Source organism: Monodelphis domestica, chromosome 1, assembly GCF_027887165.1.
Source record: "Monodelphis domestica isolate mMonDom1 chromosome 1, mMonDom1.pri, whole genome shotgun sequence".
Lineage (NCBI taxonomy): Eukaryota > Metazoa > Chordata > Mammalia > Didelphimorphia > Didelphidae > Monodelphis > Monodelphis domestica.
Genome location: NC_077227.1, coordinates 668,360,587 through 668,374,684, shown reverse-complemented (window position 1 = coordinate 668,374,684; position 14,098 = coordinate 668,360,587). Strand labels below are relative to the sequence as shown.

The 14,098-nt window shown below is 35.7% G+C and overlaps 1 pseudogene; it reads left to right on the top strand.

The window, feature by feature from the left end:
• The first annotated feature begins 491 nt into the window (after nt 1-491).
• The window catches only part of LOC100010244 (cleavage and polyadenylation specificity factor subunit 5-like), a 40,619-nt pseudogene continuing 27,012 nt past the window's right edge, over nt 492-14,098 (top strand).

The following is a 14,098-nucleotide window of genomic DNA, read 5'->3' as shown; positions in this document are numbered from 1 at the left end:
GGCCTCTAAGGATTTATTTTATATTGTGATTAAAACAAATACAAAACTTTCTGCTCATTGGGTTAAATAATTTATGTCAAACTAGTAGGTTGTCAGCATCTTTTCTTTCTGCTCTGCCTGTGTAGTGATATCTTACAATAACTCAAAGTACAATTGCCACCTCATCAGACAGGCATGAGCAATGAATTCTTTGCCTAATCATTCTCTAGGTTCTGTTTTGCTGAGTGAATGAATTCATTGCTTCCTTCCTCACCATTCCTATGCCTGTTGTGAACTCAATTACATTGGCATGAGCTTTGACTCTTGCTTAAAATCTCTACTGAGACAAACTTTTCAGATACAAATGATAATTTCTTTCCAGTTCTCTAGCCTGAGTAGTTCCATTCTTTAGAAAATGAGTCTCTAAAGCTCCTTTCCATCTTTAATTTGTTCTCTTTTGCTCCTGGGGGTTATATGTAGGGCCAAGGTATTTGTACTTTAACTTCTGAGCAATGTCGCTTTCTGATGGGATTGATGTGGAAACCACTCCAACCCACTGGAGAGTCTCTTTATTGCAGTTATTTGGAACTGTTTCCAATGTAACCTTAACAAAAATAATACTTTCAATTTTTCACAAAAGGAAAATAAATATAAGTTCTCAGAAAATTGCTTTTACTTATTAGAGAAAAATATCTTTTTTCTATACCACTTTTCTTTATTTGGAGTTGACTCCAGAATGTCAACAACAACAAAACTCTAATTGCTGTAGAAATATGTAATTTGAAATAAAATATATAAAGAATGTTATTTGAGGAGATTCTAAAAAAATTGAATATGGTTGCAAGTTTGGAAAACATCCAAAAGAATGAAGTTAAAGTTTGAGAAAAAAGCCTAATAGGACTTCCGGTTAAGATGGCGGCTTAGAGAAAGCTAAAGTTCAGATCTCCGGAAAACCCTTCCCGACCGATCTCAAACTATAAGCTCCTAAGGCGCTGAAATTCAAAATGATCAACAGCATAGACCCTGGGAACCCTCCTGGACCTGGACCCGAATCAAAAGGTACGGCCCCCTCAAAAGCCAGAACCCGAGATCACTCAGACCTAAGGGGTAGGAGCACAGAGTCCAAGGCTCCCGAAAGCCGCAGCCCCGCCAGGCACAGAGAGTAGGGTCGTCTGAACAACAACCCTCAGGGCCTTCTATCTGAGTCCCAGTGAAAGTCACTGCCCTCGGAGCTCCCCTGGCAGAGAGCAGGGTCAAAACAACAGTAACCCTCAGGGCCTTCTATCCGAGTCCCAGTGAAAGTCACTGCCCTCGGAGCTCCCCACCGCAGGGAGCAGTCTTGTCTGAAACAACAGCAACCCTCAGGGCGGGCAAGACAGCCTCACGGGCTGGATCCTGCTATCCAAGTCTCAGCGAAAGTCACTGCCCTCGGAGCTCGGGTAAGCCGAAGCCCATCCCCCCGCAGGCGGAAGAAACAGCATCACGGCCAGCTATTCTGAAGGCAACTTCCGGAAAGCAACCCGACCCAGAGAGCCGGGAGAGAGTGTGACCTCCTGGTCCGACCCTTCCACTCCAGTTCCAGTGAGGCATACTCAATTTAACCCAGGGAAACCTCATAGAACCAACAATCTGCCCAGGACTAAAGCCTCTGAACACCAGACAGAGATAAGAAAAGCTAATCCTCCCCATTCAGAGATGGCAAACTCCACAGAAGCACAGAAGCCCCAAAATACCAAGAAAAAAAAGAAGAAAGGGGCAACTCTGGACACATTCTATGGAGCCAAAATACAAAATACAGAGCAGATAGAAGAAGATATACAAGAAAATTCTCCAAAATCTTCCAAAGGAAATGGAAACTCTCCACAAACCCATGAAGAATTTGAATCAGAAATGACCAAAAAGATGGAAGCCTTCTGGTAGGAAAAGTGGGAAATAATGCAAAAGAAATTCACGCATCTACAAAACCAGTTTGACCAAACTGTAAAAGAAAACCAGGCTTTAAAGCAAGAACTAATAAAGCAAAGCCAAAACACCAAGAAATTAGAAGAGAACATAAAATATCTCACCGACAAGGTGATAGATCTGGAAAATAGAGTGAGAAGAGAGAATTTAAGAATAATTGGACTCCCAGAAAAGCCAGAAATAAACACCAAACTCGATATGGTGATACAAGATATAATCAAAGAAAATTGCCCAGAGATTCTAGAACAAGGGGGCAATACAGCCACTGACAGAGCTCACAGAACACCTTCTACACTAAACCCCCAAAAGACAACTCCCAGGAATGTAATTGCCAAATTCCAAAGCTATCAAACAAAAGAAAAAATCCTACAGGAAGCCAGAAAAAGACAATTTAGATATAAAGGAATGCCAATCAGGGTCACACAAGACCTTGCAAGTTCTACTCTGAATGATCGTAAGGCATGGAACATGATCTTCAGAAAGGCAAGAGAACTGGGTCTTCAACCAAGAATCAACTACCCAGCAAAACTGACTATATACTTCCAAGGGAAAGTATGGGCATTCAACAAAATAGAAGATTTCCAACTTTTTGCAAAGAAAACACCAGAGTACTGTGGAAAGTTTGATACCGAAAATCAAAGAGCAAGGAATACCTGAAAAGGTAAATATTAAGGAAAGGGGAAAAATGTTATCTTCTTCTTTTACTCAAACTCTCTTCTATAAGGACTACATTTATATCAATCTATGTATACCAACATGTGGGGAAAATGTAATGTATAAATAGGGGGTAAAGAAAGACCAAATAGAATAATCGTTCTCACACAAAGATTCACATGGGAAGGGGAGGGGAAGAAAACTCCTATAAGAAGGAGAGGAAGAGAGGGGGGGTGTTACTTAAACCTCAATCTCAGGGAAATCAACTCTGAGAGGGAAAAACATCCAGATCCATTGGGATCTTGAATTCTATCTTACCCAACAAGGGTAAGGAGAAGGGAAAACCAAGGGAGGGAGGGGGAGAGGGAGAACAAAAAGGGAGGGAAAGAGAGGTGGAAGGGGGGGGAAGAAAAAGGGAGGGACTAAAAAGGGAAATATCAAGGGAGGGGACAAGGGGGACTGATTCAAAGTAAATCACTGGACTAAAAGGTAGAGCTGAAGAAGAAAAGGTTAGAATTAGGGAAGGCTATCAAAATGCCAGGGAGTCCACAAATGACAATCATAACTTTGAATGTGAATGGGATGAACTCACCCATAAAACATAGACGAATACCAGAATGGATTAGAATCCAAAACCCTACCATATGTTGTCTTCAAGAAACACACATGAGGTGGGTTGACACCCACAAGGTCAGAATTAAAGGATGGAGTAAGACCTTCTGGGCCTCAACTGATAGAAAGAAGGCAGGAGTGGTAATCATGATATCTGATAAAGCCATTGCAAAAATAGACCTGATCAAAAGGGATAGGGAAGGTAATTATATTTTGTTAAAAGGGACTCTAGACAATGAGGAAATATCATTAATCAACATGTATGCACCAAATAATATAGCACCCAAATTTCTAATGGAGAAACTAGGAGAATTGAAGGAAGAAATAGACAATAAAACCATACTAGTGGGAGACTTAAACCAACCATTATCAAATTTAGATAAATCAAATCAAAAAATAAATAAAAAAGAGGTAAAAGAAGTGAATGAAATCTTAGAAAAATTAGAATTAGTAGACATATGGAGAAAAATAAATAGGGATAAAAAGGAATACACCTTCTTCTCAGCACCACATGGCACATTCACAAAAATTGACCATACATTAGGTCACAGAAACATAGCACACAAATGCAGAAAAGCAGAAATAATGAATGCAGCCTTCTCAGATCACAAGGCAATAAAAATAATGATTAGTAACGGTACATGGAAAACCAAATCTAAAACCAATTGGAAATTAAACAATATGATACTCCAAAACCGTTTAGTTAAAGAAGAAATCATAGAAACAATTAATAATTTCATCAAGGAAAATGACAATGGTGAAACATCCTTTCAAACCTTTTGGGATACAGCCAAAGTGGTAATCAGAGGTAAATTCATATCCCTGAATGCTTATATTAACAAACAAGGGAGAGCAGAGATCAATCAATTGGAAATGCAAATGAAAAAACTCGAAAGCGATCAAATTAAAATCCCCCAGCAGAAAACCAAACTAGAAATCCTAAAAATTAAGGGAGAAATTAATAAAATCGAAAGTGATAGAACTATTGATTTAATAAATAAGACAAGAAGCTGGTACTTTGAAAAAACAAACAAAATAGACAAAGTACTGGTCAATCTAATTAAAAAAAGGAAGGAAGAAAAGCAAATTCACAGCATTAAAGATGAAAAGGGGGACAGCACCTCCAATGAAGATGAAATTAAGGCAATCATTAGAAATTACTTTGCCCAATTATATGGCAATAAATACACCAATTTAGGAGAAATGGATGAATATATACAAAAATACAAACTGCCTAGACTAACAGAAGAGGAAATAGAATTCTTAAATAATCCCACATCAGAAATTGAAATCCAACAAGCCATCAAAGAACTCCCTAAGAAAAAAATCCCCAGGGCCCGACGGATTCACAAGTGAATTCTATCAAACATTCAGAGAACAGTTAATCCCAATACTATACAAACTATTTGACATAATAAGCAAAGAGGGAATTCTACCAAACTCCTTTTATGACACAAACATGGTACTGATTCCAAAATCAGGCAGGTCAAAAACAGAGAAAGAAAACTATAGGCCAATCTCCCTAATGAATATAGATGCAAAAATCTTAAATAGGATACTAGCAAAAAGACTCCAGCAAGTGATCAGAAGGATCATTCACCATGATCAAGTAGGATTCATACCAGGGATGCAGGGCTGGTTCAACATTAGGAAAACCATCCACATAATTGACCACATCAACAAGCAAACTAGCAAGAACCACATGATTATCTCAATAGATGCAGAAAAAGCCTTTGATAAAATACAACACCCATTCCTATTAAAAACACTAGAAAGCATAGGAATAGAAGGGTCATTCCTAAAAATAATAAACAGTATATATCTAAAATCATCAGCTAATATCATCTGCAATGGGGATAAACTAGATGCATTCCCAATAAGATCAGGAGTGAAACAAAGATGCCCATTATCATCTCTACTATTTGACATTGTACTAGAAACACTAGCAGTAGCAATTAGAGAAGATAAAGGAATTGAAGGCATCAAAATAGGCAAAGAGGAGACCAAGTTATCACTCTTTGCAGATGACATGATGGTCTACTTAAAGAATCCTAGAGATTCAACCAAAAAGCTAATTGAAATAATCAACAACTTTAGCAAAGTTGCAGGATACAAAATAAACCCACATAAATCATCAGCTTTTCTATATATCTCCAACACAGCTCAGCAGCAAGAACTAGAAAGAGAAATCCCATTCAAAATCACCTTAGACAAAATAAAATACCTAGGAATCTACCTCCCAAGACAAACACAGGAACTATATGAACACAACTACAAAACACTTGCCACACAACTAAAACTAGACTTGAGCAAATGGAAAAACATTAACTGCTCATGGATAGGACGAGCCAACATAATAAAAATGACCATCCTACCCAAACTTATTTATCTATTTAGTGCCATACCCATTGAACTACCAAAATACTTCTTCACTGATTTAGAAAAAAACATAACAAAGTTCATTTGGAAGAACAAAAGATCAAGGATATCCAGGGAAATAATGAAAAAAAAATACAAAGGAAGGGGCCATGCAGTCCCTGACCTAAAACAATATTACAAAGCAGCAGTCATCAAAACAATTTGGTACTGGCTAAGAAACAGAAAGGAAGATCAGTGGAATAGACTGGGGGAAAGCGACCTCAGCAAGACAGTATACGATAAACCCAAAGATCCCAGCTTTTGGGACAAAAATCCACTATTCGATAAAAACTGTTGGGAAAATTGGAAGACAGTGTGGGAGAGACTAGGAATAGATCAACACCTCACACCCTACACCAAGATAAATTCAAAATGGGTGAGTGACTTAAACATAAAGAAGGAAACCATAAGTAAATTGGGTAAACACAGAATAGTATACATGTCAGACCTTTGGGAGGGGAAAGGCGTTAAAACCAAGCAAGATATAGAAAGAATCACAAAATGTAAAATAAATAATTTTGACTACATCAAACTAAAAAGCTTTTGTACAAACAAAACCAATGTAACTAAAATCAGAAGGGAAACAACAAAGTGGGAAAAAATCTTCATAGAAACCTCTGACAAAGGTTTAATTACTCATATTTATAATGAGCTAAATCAATTGTACAAAAAATCAAGCCATTCTCCAATTGATAAATGGGCAAGGGAAATGGATAGGCAGTTCTCAGATAAAGAAATCAAAACTATTAACAAGCACATGAAGAACTGTTGTAAATCTCTTATAATCAGAGAGATGCAAATCAAAACAACTCTGAGGTATCACCTCCCACCTTGCAGATTGGCTAACATAACAGCAAAGGAAAGTAATGAATGCTGGAGGGGATGTGGCAAAGTAGGGACATTAATTCATTGCTGGTGGAGTTGTGAACTGATCCAACCATTCTGGAGGGCAATTTGGGACTATGCCCAAAGGGCGACAAAAGAATATCTACACTTTGACCCAGCCATAGCACTGCTGGGTCTGTACCCCAAAGAGATAATGGACAAAAAGACTTGTACAAAAATATTCATAGCTGCGCTCATTGTGGTGGCCAAAAACTGGAAAACGAGGGGATGCCCATCAATTGGGGAATGGCTGAACAAACTGTGGTATATGTTGGTGATGGAATACTATTGTGCTAAAAGGAATAATAAAGTGGAGGAGTTCCATGGAGACTGGAACAACCTCCAGGAAGTGATGCAGAGCGAGAGGAGCAGAACCAGGAGAACATTGTACACAGAGACTAATACCCTGTGGTATAATCGAAAGTAATGGACTTCTCCATTAGTGGCGGTGTAATGTCCCTGAACAACTTGCAGGGATCCAGGAGAAAAAAACACCATTCATAAGCAAAGGATAAACTATGGGAGTGGAAACACCGAGGAAAAGCAACTGCCTAAATACAGAGGTTGAGGGGACATGACAGAGGAGAGACTCTAAATGAACACTCTAATGCAAATACTATCAACAAAGCAATGGGTTCAAATCAAGAAAACATCTAATGCCCAGTGGACTTACGCGTCGGCTATGGAGGGTGGGGGGGAGGAAAAGAAAATGATCTATGTCTTTAACGAATAATGCTTGGAAATGATCAAATAAAATATATTTTAAAAAACAAAAAAAAAAGAAAAAAGAAAAAAGCCTAATAATAAGACATTTTTAAAGAAATATTTAGATCTGTAAATGGATACATATGATCTGATTTATATATAATGCTATCAGGTAAATTGAGTTCCCTTTCATATGAAATGACCAGGGTAGCCAAATTCCAAAAAAAATCCCGTAGTCACTTCAACTTTCCTAAAGAAGATCAGAAACTTTATTGCCAAACAAAAAATAGGTATTTATATACTAGATACCTATTATTTAACCTTGAATTTGATAGCATGGAGGCAGTATGATACAGTATAAAAATTAATGGTTCAAGAAGAACCACACTCAAATTCAGTCTTTAACATTATAAGATTTAGATTAATGTTCAATACTACAAGTATCATATTTTTATAAAATTAATTATCTAACTAAATAGAACCATGTGACTAAGTTTTTTTTTTACCTTCTCAAAAAGCCTACTTCACCAAAGCCACAATAGGAAGACAAGAGTATAAGAGACAGAACTCCGCAGAATTTATATCCTTTCTATGTCAACACATAACTACAGGAAGAGAGTGAGGTGCTGGGTATCATAGTTTTGCTGGGAATGGTAGTTTTTGATTTAGGGTACAGATTCTAATTCATAAATCACTCCTGGGATCCTTTGGGAGACTAGTCTTGCAAATGGATCATGTCAACATAACCAACTTATAAATTACAATAATTTGGGGAAAAAGGGGAAAGAGAACAAAACCAATGATTACTAGGATCACTGACAAAAAGTCAATTGGGGGCAGTCCCCTTTGGCATAAGAGTATACATCCAAAATAAATGTGTTCAGTCCCCCAAAATTTAATTTCACTACAACCCAAAGTTCATTCCAGAGCTTTTGGTGCAATGTGAGGTTTCTGCAGGCATCTCTATGGAGCCTTCTCCAAGCAGTTCACCTCCTGGATTCTGGGAGGTGGCATAACTTTTATAAAACTAGAATTTTATGACAATTATACAATCCCCCTGAGAAGGGTGTTGACAAACACACAGATCAACTCAGGATACAATAATTTTCACTAAGAAAACAGCTTTATAAAAATCAGCAGTATAGCCTCTAATTCAAGAAAACCTTTTGGGTCTAAAATGTTACCAAGAATCTAGATCATTCTGGTGGTGGTAGATTAAGCTGAAGAGTTAAAAATCATCCCGAAGCTACTATTCTTTATCAGAAATGCTCCCTCTTGGGAGCCATCCAGGGGTACCATGCTGCCTAGGAAAACCTTCACAATTCCTCTGGTATGAGACTGTAACAGCCCTAAAAAGCATGTCTTTATATGTCTCATCCATTAAATTTTTATAAATGCAGAGGTGTGGAATAGTGCTATAGCACTTCTGTTCAGCTACTAAATGGATCCTTACCTTTTGTTACAAACAACTCAAAGATGATTTTACAATGGTATCTTCTCCAGTCCAGTCATATGGGGAGGTACAAATGAGATAATGTAATAATAGCACATATAGCTAATTGTCAAAACACAGTAACAAAGTGATATAGTGTTAACAGAACTTAACAAACAAAATCAAATCTTAAAACAAGCAATCAGTAAATACAATATATGTGACCAAATACAGACACTAAATTAAAGAGTTCTTTTTTTTAATTCTAATACAGAGATTTTTCATAAAACAGTGGAGTCTGAAAAGGCTTAAAATCTACCTCCAGACTTTTTAAGGTTCCTTCCCCTCCCCAGGATCATCATCCATCTAGGTTCCTTTTGGTCATACCTTTGGGATCTCCCATAGTGAGAGAGATAAAATTTTTGCCAGACTTTATATTGCTGGTTTTACTTCATTGTCTTCTTCTGAGTTTGTATACTGATTTTTTTTTTCTGTCAGCATAGTAGATTTGCATGATGTTTCTTTCTTTTGCTCATTTTTCTATTTTAATTTTTGGTTTTGAATTTTATGTTAAAGTTGGGTTCTGTTTCTGCTGTGTGTGTGTGTGTGTGTGTGTGTGTTTGTGTGTGTATGTTGGGAGAAAGTGCTCAAACTTTAAGTCTTTTTGCATTGCTTTTTTCAGAATCATTTCTGAGGGATTTGAATTTCAGTGTTTCCAAGGTGGCATAATATGGAGAGAGGTGATCACTTCTTTCCTCATCTATAGTCTGGTCCTCAGGCAGAGAAAAAAAAACAACAACAACCCTGATACCTTAAAATTGAAATCAATACTGCTCCTTAAGACCCCTACTCCTATGTTATTAGAAATGTTATTATTCCTTGATCTATTGGGGATAGAAATAATGCTTTTCTCAGGGTCTCTGATCCCTTGTAACTAAAATCAATTCTGCTTCTCAGTGCTTCTGATCTCTCTTGACTGAAAGTATTTGTCTCCATCTTTGAACTTTGACCCAGAACTTGGGAAGAGGCATTGAAGTTGCCAAGTAGCTTCTGGTCCTACAGCTAGTCCTAATAAGTCTCCTCAATATTCTTTTTCTCACCAGTTACCATTTCCTCATACTTTTTCTGTCTTAATAGTTCCCAAACCTACTCTTGCTTCTATTGCCACCATATAGTCCTACCAGTAATGTTTCACACATTTGAGGTTTGGGTCGTTTTCCACATCTATATTTTCTTACCAGTTTCCTTAGTTGTCTTGGGAATGCTTCACTCTGATCTTTCATTGGCTCTTCCACTCTAGAATTCTATTGGGGACATTGTTTTAAAGTTAATTGGGGGGGCATTGAGAGAGGTCATCTGCCTAATTTCTCTACTTCACCATCTTAGCTATGCTTCCAGAAATCATTGTGGAAACAGAGTATGTATTTTGGAATCTAAACTAGTGTTAGGCTATTGTTAGCTATTAGTAAATATTATTAACATCTCTCTTCTCAATATGTACCACTGACAACTGAATTCTGAGGAATGGAAGGTTGGTGAGGGCTACAATTTTAAGGAAATTTCTGCCATAGAGAAATCTCAATTTCCACTCCACTTTGGTAAATCCAGAATCCCCATTTGTGGGGTAGAAAAAAAATTGGAGGGAAAATTTTTTTCAAGTTTGGAAAACAATTAATTATAAAGATTAGAAACTTTTGAATCAGAGGATTCTATATTTAAAGCTCTTGGCTTATAACTTTAAATGTAATACAGTTCAACAATTTTTTTTTACAACTAAAGAAATTGAAATCCCTAGAGGTCAGGAGATTAATCCTGTGTCCCAAAGCTAGTAAGTAGAAAAATGAGGATTTAAACCAAGACCCATGCTGTCAGGTTTCTACTTGAAAAATAAAACACCCGGATTTGAATTCACAAGTCTCCTCCATTTACTAGTCAAGTGTGATGTCATCCTTTTGTTTATTTTCTATGCTAATTGGGAACCCTATGATATATAACTTTTCTGTACTTTGGAATTTTTATTCCATGAAAGAAGATATGGTTATATAACTCCCATATACAAGGTCATTCAGTTTGAGTTTGCTTTACATGAGTGCAGTGTGTTGAAATGGAAGGTGAAATGGAATGGAATTTAGACCTGGATAGCATGGGTTTGAATTTGTTTTCTTCAAATATAAGCTGTGTGACTATAGGCCAGTCATTTCAATTCTTTGGGTCTCTTTTCTTTATCTATAAAATGTAGGGCTTGGACTAGCTGATTTCTAAATTCCCTTCCACATCTAAATCTATGATCCTATGGCTGAATAACAAAATTCAGAAACCTTAAACTCTCTCAAAATCAGATGCTCTATTCTTTTGCAAAGTCAAAACCAACTGATTAGCAAACTCATTAACCTGAGTGCTCCTTTCATTTCTTAGGCATTAGCCCAACCAAGAAAAACTGAACACTGAATTCTCAAATTCAAGAACCAACATAAAGGATAATACTAAACATCAAAATTTGTGGCTTTACCCCTTTCTGTTTCAGTGAGTCTGCAAGGAAAAGCAAACCACATGTGCAGTCTTGATTTTCAAACAGAAGTAAATTTTGTTGTTTGAGTAAGAAAGCTTATGAATTTGAAAGTCCATTGGCCAATGAGGGAACAAGATTAAAATAAGGTGGGAACATGGGGGAAACTCTAGCATATTTCTTTTTCTGCTAAGGATCCCAAAATAATCCCATTTCAGAAAACCTCTTTGAGTCCTACTCTTGTTTCTCCCATCAATTAATCCTTATCAGTCAGACATCAAGCATTTATAAAAGATCAACTATGTGCCAGTCACTATGCTGTATGTGAAGTATACAAAAACAAAAATGAAAATTTCCCTGAACCAAAGAGGTTTCATTTTGGAGTGGAGAGGAGACAACATTAAATATACATAGCAGTATACACAGGATAAAAAAAGTAGTTTAAAACAATATAGGTAAGGAAGGCACTAGAATTAAGGGATAATGTAAGGATAATATTGAAGGAAATGAGGAATTTGGTAAGCTAGAAATGAAGAAGACAGAAAAATAAGAAAGGGGATATTTTGTTCAATGAATGAGAAGAAAACCAATTCATCTCAGTCTAGGTGAATAGGTACTATTCAGCACCAAGTAGTGTTTTTAGCTAAAAGGGATACATAGAAACTTACATGGTCTATTTTTTTCAAGAGACTCACCTTTTAATAGGGGAGACAATATGAAAACAACTATTTTCAGGTAAGTACAATGTAAATATGAGGAAAATTCAGAGAAAAGTCACTAGTAGGAGGAAGAAGTTATAGGAAGAGCATCTAGGAAAACCCTTGTGAAAGACCTTTGGAACACTTCTGAATGTGTTTTAAATGTATTGAATGAAATTTGGAAGATTACAATAAAAAACATTTATATTGGAATCAAGTTTTCAAAAATGTACACAAATACATTTACATGTATGTGTATGTATATATACATATGTTTTATGCACATATTATGTACATACATTTACCTATATTAAAAGATACATGTTATATATTTGTCAGGTCTATTCTAGTATAATTGGTTTCCTTCATAAACCTCTAATTCATCTAAATATGATTAAATGTGTTTCTATCTTATTCTAAATGTCATATATTCTTATGATACATAATACATCTTTATTATATGATGGATTATATATGGATTATAATATCAATCTACTTGTGTGTACATATGGCTTTATATGTACATAAATAAGCATATATTATTAGACATAGATTTGAATATAAACATATAATTTACTTACCTCCTCTGGTTGTTGGGCCTTAGATCCCATATCTGTAAACTGTAGCAGGAGAAATGGATTATCTTGTGATTTTAGCTCTGAATGTATTTACCTCTACATTTGTGTGTTCAAGTCCCCCAGATTGACTTTATTACATTTCTCCCAAACATGGTTTCCCTTCTTTTAAAAAATATTTTGTTTTTCTGCACTTACATGTAAAATGTTTCTAACATTTTAAAAATAATTTTAGTCTTAAATTCTTTACATATGCCCCTCAATGATAAGTAATCTCATAAATTTTACATGTACAATCATATAAATATATTTCCATATTAATTGTTTGTGGAAGGAACCTCTAACCAAATATATATATATATATATATATATATATATATATATATATATATATATATATATATATATATATATATATATATATATAAAATAAGAAAGGGGAAAAAAGTTTGCCTGGATTCAGACTTCATCAGTTTCTTCTCTGTAGGCAGGTGGCATTTTTTTAATTGTAAATCATTTGGGATTATTTTGGAACATTCTATTGCTGAGAATCACTAAGCCAATTTAGTTCTTCATTGTAAAGTATTCCTGTCTTTGTTTTTAATGTTTTCCTGGTTATACTTATTTCATTTTGCTTCAGTTCATGTAAGTGTTTTCCAGGTTTTTCTGAACTCTTCCTACTCATCATTTCTTACAGTACAGTAGTATTTCATTACAATCATAAAATATAATTTATTCAGTCATTACTCAATTGATGGGTATTCTCTCACTTTCCAGTTCTTTGCCATCACAAAAAAATATCTCCCAGGAATGTTGTAGTAATATTCCAGAACTCCAAGGTCAAGGAGAAAATTTTGCAAGCAGCCAAAAAGCAAAAAAGAAACAATTGAAATATCATGGAGCCACAGTCAGGATAACACAAGATTTAGTAGCATCTACAATGAAAGAATCAGAAGGCCTAGAATATGATACTGAAGAAGGCAAAGGATCTACGACTTCAACCAAGAATCATTTACACAATAAAAATGAGGTTAATCCTTCAGGTGAAAAAAAATGTATATTTAATGAAATGGAGAACTTTCAAACATTCCTGATGAAAAGACCAGAGCTGAATAGAAAATTTGACTCTCAAATGCAAGACTGAAAAGAAACAAAGTGTCTACTTTCACAACAAAATGAATGTGGAAATATATATTATATGAGAATATATGTACAACCTATATCCTATTACCTGTTTTTGGGGGGAAGAGAGAGAGGTAGGAGGAAGAGAGAGAATAAGAATTGCAAAATATCAGAAAATGATTATTAAGAAATTCTATTGACATATAATCTGGAAAAAATATTAAAAAAACATGGAACTCAACTTAGTGACAGGTAAAGTCCCTTCAAGCTTTAAGTCTATGAGATAAAGAAATTATGATCCATTCCATACATGATAAAGTATTCAGACCCTAATTTCCTAACCTGTAAAATGAGGGAATTGAATGAGATAATTTCCAAGTCCCTCATAACTTAAATTTTTATGATTCTAATTATGTGCTCTCTTGCCTCTCTGCCTTTGTTCCACCATTATCCACTGTTGCAATATGCTCCCTTTCCCATATCTCTACCTGTTCAAAACCTTTCCAACTTTCCAACCTCAATTCAAATATCAACTCAACCATGAAGCCTT